The sequence below is a fragment of the Canis lupus genome, chromosome 15 (genome assembly GCF_003254725.2).
Source record: "Canis lupus dingo isolate Sandy chromosome 15, ASM325472v2, whole genome shotgun sequence".
NCBI classification, from domain to species: Eukaryota; Metazoa; Chordata; class Mammalia; order Carnivora; family Canidae; genus Canis; species Canis lupus.
Window position 1 is genome coordinate 38,794,275 of NC_064257.1, and position 12,366 is coordinate 38,806,640.

Consider the following 12,366-nt stretch of genomic DNA (forward strand, 5'->3'; position numbering starts at 1 on the left):
TGCAAAGGAAACTAAGACCGTGAATTCTTTATAGATTAGCAGGTTTCTCTGTTCCATGGCCATTGTCTACAATCCCAAGTAAAAAGTAATAATTCATGAAAACACCTCTTGCTTATTCAAAGCGAGGGGATAAAAACTCTACCCATCATATAAAATATAAGTCAGTTACACTGGGGAGTCCAGAGATAGGCTTATAAAACAACAACAGAAAAATACAAATGTGACGCATTGAATGAAATAGATCATTTATTAAATATGTCTTAAAAGTACCCAGAGTTCACTCCTGACTCAGGTTTAATGGATAAGATGAGATTTGAATTAGTGTCTCAAGAATATGCAGAGTTTTGAAAGATGGTCACGTTAGGTGTTCTTCTGACTAGGATAGAATTGTTTTGAGTAAATATTGAAACAGAGATAAAATATCAGTCAGCAAGACAATTAAAAGAAGCCCCAGTTCTCTCCCATTTGTCCCTCCCTTTCATTCTTTCAACCATATAATCTAAAAACATTTATTTGGGGGCAACTATGTGTCAAGTAGTATGTTATGTTCTAAGGATAAATTAAAAAGAACCTCTAGGCAGAGAGTGGAAGGTAAGGAAGGATGAATCGATGGAGCACAGAGGATTTTTACAGCAGTAAAACTCTTCTGTACGGGAGTGTTGGTGCATCCATGTCATTATACATTTGTCTAAGCTCATTGCATGTGCAGCATCCGGAGTGAACCCTTGCATAAACCATGGACAATGGATGATAACAGCAGGTCAATGTTGGCTTGCTGACCATAACAAGTGTACCACCACAGCGGGTAATGTGATAGTGGGGGTGGGGGGGGTGTGCCTGTGTGGGTGTGGGGCATGAGAGAAATAAACCTCTATACCTTCTGCTCCATTTTTCTGGGAAACTGAAACTGCTTTGAAAAAATATAAATTTTGATAAAATGTCTAAAAATCCATGCCCTCAAGACGTATACAATCAAATGTGACATCAGACACATAGACAAAGTATAATGCAATATGACTTAAGATCTGATAATAAAGGCAGCACAATGATACACCAAGAGGGGAAACAATCACCAGACCATGGCTGGGAAAGAAGAGAGGCCTGTGAAAGGTTTCCATTTTCGGGCAAGAAAGATTAGACGGAACATAAAAACCTAAGGAAGGGCATGGAGGTAAAAAGAGCAAAGACAAAGCTGTTATCTTGTGTTAGGGAAAAGCTGAGGCTAAGTTTAAGTAGAAGGAAGTTTTATTAGTATACAAGTATATATTTAATTCTGTAGGCAGTGGGAAATATTGAAAATTTTTAAGCAAGAAGTGACACAGTAATAATAATAATAGCTAATATTTATTGGACTCCAGTGAAAAAATGTTAGAGGCCTTATTCTCATTATTTATACTCTGTTGCAGTTTTCAAATTATTGTTTCTCTGTGTTGCATTCTGAATAGTTTTTAATACTCATTTATCCAGTTTATGGGCTCTTTCCTCAGCAGTGTCTAGTCTATCAAATCATCTTCTTAATTTCACTTATACTTTACCATTCTAAAATTTTATTTGCTTCCTTTTCAAATATACAATGTCACCAGTTGGCATTTTTCAGTTTCTTAACAATTTCAAGCTTGCTTGTATTTGGTGGAAAAGAGCATAGCAACACAGTTGTTTTTTTAAAATCTATGCCTGACAATTCGATTATCTGAAGCCTTCATGTGTCTGTTTCTGGGTCTCTCACTCATGGTATTTTCTTCTATTTTCTGTCTCATCTTCAATTCTGTGCTACTTGTTACTCAACTTTTTTTTTAGCACAAGATATTTAATTCTTTGTCTTTTAGTAAACTCTAATTCAAAAAAGCAACCAAACTTATATTCTAATACCAGATGCTGACGTCTTGCCTGCTCAAATGTTAGACAATTTATTTTATCCTCTCTGGACATCAGTTTTCTTAACTTTAAAAATGAGAATGATTAATAATAACCATCTAGAAGAAAGTTGTGGTTTATGTGCACAGATAAAAATGAGAGAATACATGTGAAAAGTATCTAGCATGTTATCAGGCACAAAGCACGGGTTTTATTTTTCCCTATCAAATTAAATATTATCAGAATTAAAACATAGAAAATAAAATCCAGAAGGAAAAGCAAAACTAATAATAATAATAGTAATAATAATAATAATGCTTTGCAGATAATACATCTAGAGTAAAGACTGTGAATACTTGGATAAAATTTGAGACCAGTATCTTTTAGCTATTCACACGAATTGGTAGAGACAGAATTTAATTCCAGGAATAAGAGGTGATCCCTTGAGGAATGATTCACTGCAAGGGCTGGCCCTGTGGACTACCATTGGAAATCAGAAAAACCGAGGGGTACTTTATGCAGACTGTAAGGCAAAAGCTTTTTGAATGTTTCTTATAAGTAATTTAATACATAGTACAAGACAATGGGTAATCAAGTACTAAATTATTTAGAAAAGATTATAACTGTCTCCATCTTCTGAATCCGAGATCTGTACCATTACACTGATAATTTGATTTTATACTACCTTGCGTTGTTCATTATCTCTTCCAGACGCGGTTATGTTTTTGCAGACACTTATATTTCCCTCATCCCCTCCACATTTCTTAGCTCAATGCCTTTAAAAATACTAAATGAAATAAAGTGAATAAAGCAAAACCTGTATGGCAATGGCAAACATCAAAAATGCCCTTAATTACATGGAGAAATGTGATCTGGCTTTTGTAATCAATGGTCTTTTTTTTTTTTTTTGAGAAAATCCAAAAGAGAAGCATATTTTAAATACCCTTTATTATTTTAAAAATACCTATTATCCAGTGGAATCTGCAAAATGACAGCCTGTGTCCAAGACGGTTTTATGTGGTCAACCTACATTTTTTACACCTGCAGCTACAAAACATTGCTGACAAAAAGGAAATGAGGTATGTAAAAACTGCTTAGAGAAAATTTCTAAATATACTTGCAATTTCAGATAGAAATAAGAGACTTATCTTCTAGTCAGCTTCTCTGACTACACATTAGCTTATGCATTATGACTGTCCATTTCCTCTAAAACAACAAGCTTAGAAGAAAATCTAGCTTATGTGAGCTTTTAAAAGTATTCTATGAATACAAAATAATCCACACGCAATGCTACAGAGTGGAATTTTAACATCATTCACTAGCATGTACTGAGCAAAGAAAGTGCACCAGAGACTGTGCTAATTGCTACGTAGCTGACAAACAGAGCGGAGATTACTTGTGGCTGGGGTTTAAGAAAAGTGTCATGGCAGAGGCAGTGACTAAGCAGGTCTCTGATAGATCAGTAAAATTCCATGCATGAAGAAATGAGTGGGAAGGGCACTCCAAGAGTTGGAGGTACAATGAGCAAAAGTTAGAAAATGGAAAAGAATTAGGCACATTTGTCAAGTAAAGAGTTCAGTTTGAATAGGATATTAATGGAGGAAATACCAACAAGTGGGGGCATCATAAAACAACAAACCTAACCTGAAACCCAGCCTTTTTTTTTTTTTTAATTAAAGTATAGCTGACATACAATATCCTATCAGTTTCAGGTATACATTGAAGTTATTTAATATTTTTACGTATTATGAAATGATCCTCATAGTAAATCTATTTCCAAACTGTCACCATACATTTTTATCAATTCACCTATAGACAGACGCTTGGGTTGCCTCCGTATCTTGGCTATTGTAAATAATAAATACTACAGTGAACATAGGGGTGCAAATACCCATTCAAATTGGTATTTTCATTTTCTTTGTACAAATATCCTGATATGGAATTGCTAGATTGCATGATAGTTCTACTTTGCATTTTTTGAGGAACCTCCATACTGTTTTCTAGAGTGGCTGCACCAATTGACATTCCCATCAGCAGTGCACAAGGGTTCCTTTTATTCCACATCCTTGCAACAGTTTTTTGTCCTTTTAAAAATAGCCAATCTGACTGATGTGATAATAAATATTGCTGCTCCAGCTTTCTGTTTTTTTCCATTTGCATGGAAATACCTTTTCCCATGCCTTCACTTTCAGTCTATACGTACCTTTAGATCTGAAGTGAATCTCTTACAGGAAGCACATAGATTGATCCTGTTTGTTAGTTTTAAACCATTTGGCCACCCTATATCTTTTGATGGGAGCATTTGGTCCATTTAAAGTATTTATGGATAGGTATGTACTTAGGGCCATTTTGTTCATTGTTTTCTGGTTGTTTTTGTAGCTCTTCTCTTTTCTTCGATTCTTGGCCTTTTTCCTTGTGGTTTGGTGGTTTTCTTTAGTGTTATGTTTGGGGTTTTTTCTCTTTGTTTTTGGGGTACCTATTGTAGATTTTTGTTTGTAGTTACCATAAGGTACGTTCACGCTCATGCATATGTGTGTGTGTGTATATAAATAGATAAAATCGGGCATAACAGTTGTTACATTAAATATGTATGGAAAGAAGTATCCCCCAACAAAAACACAGATGGCTGCAATTAAGATGTCAGCTGGGTCTATGGTTTCATTTGAGTTTGACTAGGAGCAGTTGGCTTCACTCACAAGGTCGTTGGCAGTACTGGATTTTCATGAGCTGTTGGACTGAGGGCCTTAGTTTCATGTTGGCTGTTGACTAAAAGCTCCTCTTGGTTCCTTGACACGTGGGTCTCTCCACAGAGGCTCACAATGGGATGATCCCATTCATTGTGGTGAATAAGCCAGAGAGCAAGAGAAAGCTAGCATGATGGAAGCCAGAGCTTTTTTTGTAATCTGATCCTGGATGTGATTAAAATATTTTTGCCATATTCTAATCAATAGAAGCAAGTCACTAGGTCCAGTCTACATCAAGGGAAAGGGGCAACACAAGGGCATAGATACTAGGAGGTGGGATAATTGGGAGTTATCTTAGAGACTTAATATCCACAGTCCTACAGGAAAAAGCTACTCTCAAACTACTGATGGCAACAGAAATGGATACAGCCATTTTGGAAAGCAACAGCATTAAGATCAGTGCCTCTTAATGACACAGACAACTTACCTTGGTTTGCTAGGTTCTTTCTCAGTTTTAAACCTGGAAGTCCTATATCCTGGGAACCCCTTCAGTCCTGGGGCTTGGTTAGTCACCCTACTCTGGAGCCAGGCTGTGGGGTTTAAATCATGACTCCACACTTACTAGAAATGTGAACTTGGGTAAGTTACTTAATTTCTCTGTGCCTCAGTTTCCTTATCTGTAAAATAAAAATAATAGGATATTTGTGGAAACTAAATGAGATAATACATGTAAAGTGCTTAAAGCAATGTATGGCACATAAAAAGCGCCCAGTGATATTAAATATATTAAAATATACATATCCATCCTTTCACTAGGGTATGCACACAGTTATTATCCCTACTGGGACACTTTTGGCAGTGAAAGGGAGCGTTAGTAACAGTTATGCCAGGTCAACAAGCATAAAAGGGAACACTCAGGGAAAGTAGGATGTATGATCTTTATATGTGACTCCCACTGAAATTTATATCATAGAAATAAAAGCACCTCCAGTAAGACAGGTACACAATGATGTTTGTTGTTCTTTTGTTAATAGTGGGAAAATAATACAAAATGAAGTGAAGGCTCTTCAACCAAAGTGGAATAAATCATGATACATAATACCATCAAATATTTTGCAATCTTTAAAAGAATGAATTGTAGTGATACCAGCTGACTTCAAGGAAGTCATTTGAAATACTGTTGAATGAGAAAAATAGTATGTGCAAAAATATATATGGCTTTCCTTTTTTGTAAAACAAAAGGTTTACGCTCAGAGGCAAAGACCGAAGTTTAAACTTCAGTATCCCAAACTTTTATGGGTCTGTCCCAAGATGCTGGGCGGGTCTCTGGAAAAGTCTTAGTAAATTTTATAAAAAGTAAAATATTTTAATTGTAATAAGTTAAGATCTCTTCAAATTTTTTCCAATTCCAGTTTCCTTGCTTCATACTTCTCCTTGTTTGGGGTAGTATTAAAATGGCTGGAGACAGTTTTTTTTTTTTAAACTGACTAAGGAGAAGATGAGTTTGGGATACATTTAGTTTGGGTTTAGTGGGACATATTTGCAAGGTTTAAGTCACTTCCTCATATAATCCAGATGTTAAAATGGCATCTGGAAATTTTCTCTACCACCTCTTGTGCCAACTCGCTTAGTATGTAATCATAAGGTTTAGAGCACTACTACAATATGAGTGATGTTGAGATATGAGTGTGACCTAGAAATATTTGTGTACCAGAAAAATGTGATATGTACAGGAGTTAGCGCATGGAAAGTTCTTCCAAATCTTATATCTTAGATATGAAAGAAGAGTTTTATCAAATTTGACAACAATCCTAAAAATTTTTAGAATGGCAGTACCAGTAACAGATTATGAGGCCGAAAAGAAATTTCTACAAACCAATTTAAAAAAAAACCCTAATTTTGATCAATGATGCTAGAGGAAAGACTGAATTACTTTATTTCTCTACACTAGCATTATCTAAGAGAAATATAATGTGAGCTACATATGTAATTTTCAATTTGCTAGTAGCCACGTGTAAAAAATTTGTAAAAATAAATTAATTTTAATAATATATCATTTAACTCAATTTATCCAGGATGTTATCATTTAAATTACTAATAAAATATTTTATGTTCCTTTATGTATACTATGCCTTCATAAGCTGGAGTATAATTACACTTTCAGCATGTGAATTCAGGCAGTAAACTTTCATTGGAAATACATGATCTTATTTAGATTTTGTAAAATTAAAGTTGGAAAAATAGATTCCACTAAAAACAAAGTTGTTCTAAACATGCTTAAAAGTTTTCAAATAATTGAATTGAGTAGCAAAAAATTATTTTCCTTTAGTATTTGCATTCACATTGACAGAATTGTTTCATTGCTTTTAGAATTGATTTAATTTCAAAATAAAATAATTTCAGTTTCAATATTATGTCTACCCAAGTTAAGTAAGTTCCCTGACTCAATATCATTAATAGGAAAGTCAAAGGTATTGCATAAATTTAAATTATAAGTTTGGATCCTGCTAAAAAATGTTTTAAAATGTTTTGTGGGGCATTTAGTTCTAATTTTAAGCAAATTATTTTCATTGATTCTCTTTTTACTGTTGAGAATAATCTTATCAAATTTACTATGCAGTTGCTGAATGTACCTCTTATTTTCCACTTTATGGTCTTCAAAAAATTTTTTAGACAGCGAACATCTTTTTTCAGTTTGCTCTGCCACAGTAAATTACAATTACTATTATCATAAAGTTTGTAGTATATCATATTCCAATCTCTCTTTTTTTTTCTTTACTGTTTCAGTCATTGTGTGCAAGGTGGAAAAGGAGATGAGATGAGGGAAATGGGGAAACCGTAATTTCAGGAAAATCTCAGCCCTTCCTTGGTCCACTGGAACTTATGCATGCTGGCCTTGTAACACCATACGACTGCATGGGAAATAAATTTTCTGCAAGTTTCTACAGTTAATTAACAATAGAAAAAAGGATAACCTTGCTCACAGACAAGACAATCCCTATGAATGGATACAATGAAAGAAAAAAAGTTGCAAACTAATAGGTATGGCATGATTCTATTTTGGTAAAAAGAAATGAAACCCATATGTATATACATATACATGCTTTTCTTAGCTTGTATGCTAAAAGATATAAACTGAGCTGTCAGCATTGTTTACATGAAAGTAGGTTAGGAAGTAGGCACATTTGGGTGAGGCAAAATGGGGGAAATTATTAGTATTTCCCTTATAAAATTATGCATTGTATCAGGTTTTAATTCAGAACTACACACATATATTTGTCATTTGTAAACCACCCAATATATAGAAAAAAACTTTTTCAAATACAGTATGATTTATTATTATTTATTATTAATTCATAATTTCATTACGTTATAACCTGACATCAGGACTTGATTATCTGATACGTTGACCATCTCTGTGACCTAGTAAGTAGTCGGCTTTTCTAAGTAATTTACATATGTGAGAAAAGAATATATTCATTCTCTATTGATGTGTACACAGTTCTAGATATGTCTATTAAATCATGATTGATGTATTATTCAACATAGTATGTTCTTATGTTTCTTCTTTTTTCAAAATTCTCAGTGAAATATGGTATATTCAAATCTTGCACAAATTGTGGAATTCAGTTTTTCTTTGAACTCCTATCAGTTTTGGCTTTTAATATTTCAAGGCAATGTAGTATGTGAAAAACGTGTGAAAAATTGTGTGACCTTATACTTCTTTCTATACTGTGTTTGATTCCTTAATTGTTATGTAGTAGCTCTCTTGATCAGTTTTAATGTTTTTAACTTTCAATTATGTTTTGACTGATGATATTGCTTTAATGCCTTTCTTAGACTGGCTTAACTTGATCTTTTTTAACCCCATTGTGTCATTTGTATTTATGTTTGACTCCTGGATAAAGCATATAGCACTATTTTTAAAAATTGCACCCCATATGATCATCTTTGTCTTTTATTATTTCTATTTTCTGGTTTTGGTTTGCCTCTTTATTCTTTTATTTTCCAGTACTGGTTTAGAAAATATTAATTGTGTTTTTAATTTTTGGTTTCTCTTCAAATTTTTACTAGAAACATTTATTTAAAAAATCAAAATTCATTGTTTCTTTGTCTCTCTAGCTTTTTAGCCTACTTTACTTACTCTCTCTGATCATAAACCTCAATCTTCTTTGTTTTTATTGTCTGGAAATTTAACACCCTTGGCTGTACATTTTTAGCAGTAGGCCTGACCTCTGGCTCCCATTTGAAGTGGGGCTCTTTTAAATTCCATTACCTTGAAGGATGCAATTTTCTTATGGATCCTGCCCATTTCTGGGCCCAGTCACCAGGTAAGGCTGCCATTTAGGTTCCAGTTTCTATTTTGTGTTTCTGATCCAATTGAGGATAAAAATATTTTCTTTTCTTTTTTTTTAGCACAACTAGAATTCATAATTTTCTCACTTTATATTTTATCCCTCATCATGATTTTTAATGCACTGGAAAACAGGGGAAGGGTCACTTTAAAAAAACCTGACAGACTTGTTGTCAGGTCATGTTATACTTTAATAATCAGAAAAATGTATAATTGATTTTAAAAAATCAAAATAATACAAGTATATATATACCAGATGTTCATTCACATTTATACAAAAGCTATTCACAGAAAAAAAGAAAGAAAAAAATGGAAAAGAAATAAACCAGAATCTTAAAATTAGTTACCCTGATAGGTAAGATTCAGGAAAATATTTTACTTTTATTTATTTTGCTTTTCATATATTTTTTGAACAAAATTAACAAAGTATTCAATTTTATAATGAGAACTTATTACAATAAGTTATATGTAAGTCTATGATGTTAAACTTATTTTTAAAGGCTACTATTAGAACAAATAAGCATTATATTCACAGCTATATTAAAAATTATTATACTATGCTAAAAAATAATAACACCAATATAACAGGTTTTCCTAAGGGAAACAATTAAAAGATACTTAAAATGAGTTCACAGGTTCAGAAAGACTCTGTATTGCTGTTTCAGAATTTATTTATTTATTTAGGGTTTTTTTATGTGTTTTTTCATGTTTTTTATTTAGACATATCACTCCTCCCCATACTTGGTTAGAGTAATCAAAGCATGCTTCTGTTGAAATGATGATCCAGAAGCCTCATATTTACCTGTGACTTAATGTCTGCTTACTTTTACATTTTCTAAGGAAAGAAATGCTAGGTGGTTCACTGCTCTTGACTGTTTATAGCACAGTTTTTAGCATTCTATTATTCTTTTCATTTCTTCTATTCACAGGAAAGAGACACAGAAGACACTAGATAACTATTCAGTAATGATTTCAATGGTTCTATAAGAAATGAAAGGCATAGAAAAACCTATGTGATTAAATGGCACCTACAGTTCTTTCTCTGGGTTCTGTGCATAAATAGCAGAATAGGATATCCCACAGAGAACAAATGTAGCCAAGTTTGGCAGTAAAATATATAATTCTGGATGCAGTAATGGTCTCTTTGAGCCCTATTGATTTAATAGGTACCTAGAATGCTTTAAGCTTTTATTTCACAATGTATTGTAGATAAAACCTCTCCTATTACTTTATGTCTAATGTCTTCTTTTTCTTTGTGTCTTATACACCTAAGGGCCTGGAAAATAGTAAGTCCTCAATAAATAGCTGTGGAACAAATGAATGAATGAACGATCTCATAAAAAAAAGTTCTAAACAGCAGGACGGAACACTGAAGGAAGAGCTATGGATAATATACTGAGAGTCACAGTGACTTCTCAATGACAGGTTTGCTTTTGAATCATCATCTCTTTCAACAAACTATTCATTTATTTGGACTTAGTTTCCTCAACTGCAATAGAAAACATGATAAATGTGATGAAATGAGAGATCTGGAACTATTTTGTGCAGTAATTCCTGGTGGAATTTAAATAATGAAAATAATTTTAACTCTCTATTCTTCTCAACTACTCAAACCTAGTTTGTTAATTCTCAAAAATAATACCTAAGAATAAGCTATTTTTGTCTTTTCATTTTTTCATAAATCACCTCTGAGAGACCAATGAAATAATATTCTATTGTAAGTTTCTTGAATGTGTGTATTCTAATATAAATATAAAATGTAATACACTGGATAAGATCTAGAATAAAATACAGTACTGTAAAACTGTTACTTTCTAAATGTATAATGTGACTGTGGTTGGGTGTTAGTTAATACTGCTAATGTACCTTAATTAAGAGTGTAGGAGTACCTAAAGAGAGAACTAGGAGTTTTAGTGTAATATTACATTAATAATACAGCATCTATGGAAAAGAATATAAAATGAATTAGTGAGATTGCTAGTTGATGTATCTGACATGTCTAGACAGTGGAGGGAGAAAAAAAGGTTAAATATGAGGCCACAAGCATTATATAAAATTTCTTTAAAATTATATTTTCAGTACAATGTTATTTCCAACTTAGTGCTGTATGCAGCAGCTGCTAAACAGAACAAAATTAATAAGAGTGAGTCCACGAAATAACAACTTAATTATTAAAATGGACTGAAATTACACAACTGCAAATTCCCATAAGCTATGATTTGTTTCTGTGAGGAGCACTGAGAATAACTCTTGTCAAGTGTTCAACCAGTACACCAAACAAGATAATCTAAATTGAAATATTCTGAAGTATGAGCAAAAATGGAAGTCAAAATCTATATCCTTAATAGATGAAGGCTTATTGCAGGAGAAGTTTCAGTATTTTAGAGATAGTATGTATCCTTAGCCTATTCAGCTTTCTTCAAAGAGGGAGATCACCCACATATTTAACATTAATTAGATAAAAGTGAATTGTTTTGACATGATCTATTTTAACTTTCCAGATGACTGTTATTTTTAATTATTTTCCAATTATAAAAGCAATATGTGTTTACTGCAGAAAATTTGGACAATACAAAAAAGTATGAAGAAGAAAACAAATAACATGTCTTAGCATCAAGAGATAGTACAAGTAATATAATACCTTTTAGGTCTTCTTTTCTCATGCACATACACACAATAATATTTTCAACTAAATTTGTGTCAAATAGTAAATATAAATTCATTCATTCAATAGATCTTTATTAAGTGGCAACTACATGTCATTATGAAAATTTGAATAATTAGATATTATTTGAAAACATTATAGATGAATCTATTCTTTGAATTTATTTTTTTAAAGATTTTATTTATTTATTTATTCATGAGAGAGCCACAGACAGAGAGGCAGAGACATAGACAGAGGGAGAAGCGGGCTCCCTGTGAGGAGCCCGATGAGGGACTCAATCTCAGGACCCCAGGATCATGACCTGGGCCAAAGGCAGATGCTCCACCACTGAGCCACCCAGGTGCTTCCCTATTCTTTGAATTTATTATTATTACTTAATTATTCACTTGTTTTCACTTTTGGTTATCTCCAATATCCTCTTACTTTAAATTGATTAGAACATCCTCTAGTACTACTTCACAAATAGTCATGCTATAGACTTATCACAAGCCTAAACAAGTTTCCAACTCTTCCTATTTTGTTTGGAAGGAAAAATTCAAGATTTATCCTGGCAAATTCAAAAGAATATCAAAATATCATGATTAAGTAATTAAGTAATTAATCCATGAACTGTGAATGTGGTTAGGAATTTGGTCTCCAGAGCTGAATATCCTGTATTCAAATTCCAGACCTGCCATTTTCTAGCAAGCTCTAAACTGTTTTGTGACTTGCTTCCCTTATCTGTAAAATGGGAAAGAATAGCTACTTCATGTACAGTTTAAGATTAAATGAATTAAGACGCACAAGGTAAGTACTCAATAACATTAGCT

At 32.9% G+C, this 12,366-nt stretch overlaps 1 protein-coding gene across 14 annotated transcripts in view; it reads right to left on the reverse strand.

The window, feature by feature from the left end:
* The window catches only part of ANKS1B (ankyrin repeat and sterile alpha motif domain containing 1B), a 1,053,015-nt gene that overhangs the window by 629,300 nt on the left and 411,349 nt on the right, over positions 1–12,366 (reverse strand). The gene's annotated exons all lie outside the window — the stretch shown is intronic.